This window comes from Myotis nattereri, assembly GCF_964212035.1.
Source record: "Myotis nattereri genome assembly, chromosome: 17".
NCBI classification, from domain to species: Eukaryota; Metazoa; Chordata; class Mammalia; order Chiroptera; family Vespertilionidae; genus Myotis; species Myotis nattereri.
The window spans coordinates 23,325,765-23,331,413 of record NC_138092.1 but is presented as its reverse complement, the minus strand read 5'-3'; positions in this window follow the sequence as shown (position 1 = coordinate 23,331,413).

Sequence of the window (5,649 nt, the reverse complement as noted above, 5' to 3'; positions counted from 1 at the left end):
TTGTTGGTGCACTTTGAGTAACTAATTCAGCTTTCACTTCAGAGATAAAAGTAGAATTTTTCAGAGCATGTCAGAAAGGGACTCAACTGTGTTAATGAATCCACGGCTCCCTCACTAGGTAACAGTCGCTCAGATAACTAACTGTCTTGATCTCAGCACGCCTCAGTTGCTCCACGTGAGAGAAAGGGCCATTTAATTCTCACCAACAATTTTCTCACTCCCTTCTGAGAGTTTTATTGATGGCTCAAAACCTTTTAAAAGTTTGGATGATATTAGTCTCTGTGTTTGGTGCACACATACATACACACTCACTTTGTTTATAATAATAGGTAATTGCTAACATTTACTAAGTGCTAATTGCATGCTATACACAAGTCCAACCTCTTTATGTGGCCTAATGTATTAAATTCTCAGAATAGGGAGGTTTTGCTGATCAGGAAACAGAGGAACAGAACATTTAAGTAACCAGCTCAAGGTCATAGAGCTAATAAAGGAAAGAGCTAAGCTTCAAACTCAGGCAACCTAACTACTGAACTGATGTTCAAAGTACAAACCTTCTTTCCTCCACGTCCTTCAACATTCCCAATTCCCATCTGTAACCAAACATGAAACACATCAATTTCTTTTGTGGGCCCTAACATCACTATAGAGCTGGAGATAAAATATTGATTGGCTGCTAGGTGACAGAAAAGCATATTGTGGATGGAGGGTGGAGGAAAGTTGTTTGATTTCAGTATTCTGAAAAATAAAATGTGTAATTCTGAAAGATAGGGAAAATCATTAACGGGTTTTTTTTGTGGGGTTTTTTGGTCTTAATCAGTTTTTAATTATTTTGTTATTATAATAGTTATTTTTTTATTGATTAAGTTATTACATATGTGTCCTTATCCCCATGTTACCCCCATCCCCCCCACTCTTGCCTTCACCCCCCTGTTGTCTTGATGGTCGGAGACAATACAATGCCACGAAGTAAAGGATGCTACTACGCTCTTCCCATAACTTCAATGGCCGGGAGTTCCCACCATGCCAAGGAAGGGCAAAGGGAGAAGCCGACCTTCAAAACTGATGTGTGGCACCTAAAGTCCCTTGGTGGTATCTGCTCTTTCATCTTACATCCTTAACATCCCCATTGCAGATGCAGATAGTCTTGTGTGTTTTTTTAACCTTAAATTAACTTTGTAATGTATTTTATAGACAAATATTACAAGCTATAAGAATTTTAATTCGATAAGAATCTATAGAAAGTATTTTTTAAGTGGAGAAACAGTATGAATAGGCAATTCACAGAAGAGGAAATGGACTATAAATTTTAAAATATATTACAAAAAATGCAAATTTTATGAAATAATTGAATATTTTTTATCTATTAGATTGGCAAAACAAATTTTTATAATATATTTGTAAAAGGGTATGGGCTAACAAAAAGTATCATAGGCTGCATAAAAATTGGGTCACCCAATCTGGTGGGTAATTTTCTCGGCATCTATTTAACATTTTAGTGCAAGTAAGCATCTCAGTATCTACTACAGAGAACACATAAAATTTTTATTTTTTATCAGAGAAACATCTGCCATCCAGAGTTTTCAATCTACCCAACTAAGGGAGTAGAATTTCAGGGAAATAGCAGAAATGGAGGTTGGGGTAGTTCCTTTGGTTGACTTACAAATCCCCCTTCTTGGCATTCAATGTGTTCTTGGCGTGAAATTTAAGAGAAACATGACTTCAAAAAGAAAGCAGAGCAATGAATTACACTGGAACATGTGTGCTTGCAAGGTCATCTGGTCTTTAGGGCTCTGTCCTGCACAAAATATGGAAAAGCAAAACCATTCCGGGGCCCCTGGGGCAGGAGAAATGATTTGGGGTGAACTGTCCTTTCTGGTTTGAGAGCCATCTGCGGCAGGAGTCGTTAGGAACCTGAGCGGTTCTGATTCTGGTTGCCTGATTCACAGTGCCTACTGAGGTGGTGGACCAGTCTATTTGCCTCCACTGAGCAGGGCAAGCTGCCAGCAGAATACTAAGTGGCTATTTCAGTGGCGCTGATTGATTCGCAGAGATGGCACAGCTGTGACCTCCTCAGTCAAAGTCAGTGTTTTCTTGGTCCTCAAAATTTCAGAGAAATACAAACGCAAATGAAAAATAATGACAAGGCCCACATAGCACCCCAGAGCCATTGCCGCAACAATTATGAATGCCTCCTAGGCTTCCAGCATCCTGCTAGGTGCTGACAGTGACATAAAAATCATCGAAGACATAACTCTTGTTCTCTACGACATTAATAATGATAAAGTAGCAAAAGTTATGTAGTTGTAAAGATCACAGAGTTTAACATTTCTTTTGCCACCTATATTCTGCTTCTTAAACACTAACAGACAAATATAAACATGCCTTGTGCATAATCTTTTTATCTAGAATGCCCTTTTCTTTATCCACCTGGAGAAGCTCCGTATATAATACAAAGTCTAGGATGACCGTCACCTTGATGACATGAAGCCTTAATGGCTGTGCCCACACTGCAATCCTCATCACTTTCTCTGTGCTCCCTTTAGACCCCCATCCCATCCACACCATTGCAATTCTAGATGTTATTGTAAGTATCTGTGTGTGTCTGAATCCCCCGCTTGGGGGGTGAGGGTAGGGGTCCCCTTTGGTTGAGGTTCTTCTAGATTCTGGCTGTCCTTTAGAATCATCTCTGGATATGTTGTGTGTGTGTGTGTGTGTGTGTGTGTGTGTGTGTGTGTGTGTTTTAAAGTTCAGGTTCCAAACCAGACCCATTGGTTCAGAATTCCCAGGGTATAGACCTGCACATCTTTATTTTATGTTACTCTCCACGAGTGATGTGGACTTAGAGTCAGGGCTTAGAGGCACTCACTGTGCCCGATTGCTTTTTATAGCTCCGATGCCAGGAACAACACCTAGCACACAGCAGATGCCCAAGTCATGCTTGTGGAGGAATGAATTACTCACATCCACTTTATGTCTCTTTGTAGGTAAATATCTAAATTATACGTGACACCAACTTGCTGGGGTCAACTCGGATGTTTTGTAGGCTTCTCTTAAAGATGTCTGGGTTTCTACAGCTACATTCTTTGGTTGGTCCCAGTGCTTTAGCATTCAGATAAAGGAAGTGATCTGAGGTGGAAATATTTTCTTTTTAACAGTAAATGTATGAAATTTTGCAATACACAAGCTAGAATTTAAAGGTAGAAGGGATTTATTGCCAAAATGTGACAATATAGATTAGTTATAAAAGACCTCTCTATATATTCATACGCATGTCCAAGTTCAGACTAGAAAAAAATCCCAAGAAGTTGTCTATTTTAAGGTCTGTGACCACATTTCTAACTGCTCAATGGAAGTTTACATGTTCAGATAACATACTCAAAATGGAACTTACTACATTCTTTTTACACAGCTCCTCCTCCTTGTTGGAGGTAAGGACTGAAGTGTAGATGTTGATGGTATTATATGGTCAAGGATTTAGAATGAGAGAATTTGGTCTTTCCTCTGGCCTCCCTTCCCCAAGGAGAAGAGAAGTAGCCACACAAGGAATAATAGTTAAATATGAATCAAAATATCATATCACTAACATCTGAGTCAGGATCCAATAACCCAGTGAATGTTTCCTGGTTTAGGACATATTATTGGGCTAGAGACTGAAGTGAGCCATCCATTTCTTTACTACTATTTAAATTTAAATCTTGAAAGCTGGACATTCAGTTCTCCCTGTGTACATTAACGTCTGCCTTAATACCCCCATTGTCACGGGCATAACTCAGGTTCCCTGGGAGAAAGGTCTTTTGGAGGGTCAGCCCACAACCATTTCCATTCATTCAGTGTCCTCTTTCCTTAGCCAAACTCTGTAGAGATGGTACAAGTTTCGTGCTCCCCAGTATAGGATACACTAAGAAATACTCTCAGTTCTTCACTTTTAAACTCAGCAATTTTTTCATCTGATTCTTTTGAATAACACAGTCTTGTCATTTGCACACAAATCTGAAATAATGGCTCATTCTCAATGTAGATTATTTGGTCAAAAAGATCATAATAAGTATGTATGGGGCTACGTGGGTACTTAAAATATCGGGGGGGGGGTGCTCTGTAAAGTACATGATTGGCCACTAACCACTATGCTGTACATCTGAAACTAATAGAGAATCATAGTGAATGTAAACTGTATTTGAAAAACATAATAAAAGAAATAGCCAAAAAAAAATAAAAGTGTTCAAAGATAAAGTATAGATGAGATTTTGGATAAAATAGATCTAGGTTTCAGCTACTTTCCAAAATGGACTTTCTTATCTCTCCTGTTTCAGGTCCTTAAATTCACTCCCTCACGTCGGCCCCTCCAGCCATAAGGTCCTCCCTCCATTCCTCAAACACACCAAGTTCATTCTCCAGGGTTTCCAGTCATGATCTTGCTTCTCTGAAAACCAGCTTCTTTCTACGGTTCATTTACTTATCACCTGCTTTTTTGTTCAACTCTCAACTCAGAAGCTATTTCTTCAGAGAGGCTCTGCATTGACCTCTCCCAAACCAGCCTCTTTTCTCTTATTGTCACTTGTCACTATTTGTATTACATTCTTGGTGGTATTTTTAGTGCAATGCCTGTCTCTCCCACAAAAGGGAAAGAACTCTATGAAGACAAAGACCATTTCAGCTTGGTCCACCAATGCTCAGTCCATAGCCTGCCTCAAAAAATATTTTTGAATGAATGAATAAAAGACATCGTTAAGGCACTTAACCTATATGAGCCTATGTCCTTATCTGTAGGCTCAAAGTTATCATTAGAGTGAAGTGAGGTGATAAGTTTACCAGTTAGACAATAGTCAGTACTCTATAAATATTATTCAAGACCTTATTAATTTTTTGACTAAATTATTTTCCATGTGACTTGAAATAAATAATCTGCCTCTTTGTGTCTCCCCATTTTCTTTTATTAATAGGTCCTACCATATGAAAACTCTCAAAAAGCAGTAAACTTTATAATTTTTCATTTGTCCACAATTTTTGTATAGAGAAGTACAATATAATGCAATAATTTCAGACACTGTACAACATAATTTGTAAGCAAGATGGAGTGAGGGCATTTCTACCCCATTTAGTGAATAGTGATGTTGATAGAAAGGGATTCAAAAGAATTGCCTTAAATCATATTACAACCTGGTGGGATAGTCAAGTTCTTATGAGCTATTGGGCCTCCAGATTCTCTTTATCCTTGACTTGACTCTTCTTATTTTTACTTCTCCAGTTCTGGGAAATCGTTGTGACTCTTTCCTTGCCACAGATTCCTGATCAGACTTCCCTTAGTTCATCTTGACCCACTCATCCTTGGGCTGTGCTATTGAAGGGGGATGCACTTTTTAAGGCCTGTAGTTACAAACAGTTGTTATTTCAGCCACAGTTAGGAATGGCCCACACATGTATTCCTGAAATGGAACACAGCTACTGATGATAATCAGTATTGATTAGTGAATCCAAATGCATCTCATTCATGGTGGGTGGAGCTAAATAAAGAAGTATAAAATGTGCATTGTACTGTATCATCAATTTCTCAAACTTCTTCCTTTGGTTCCTTATTTTTTATGTTCCAGGAACTGCAGAGCATCACGTAGTGACCTGTCAACTCAGGAAGCTGATGGTCTGACTGAA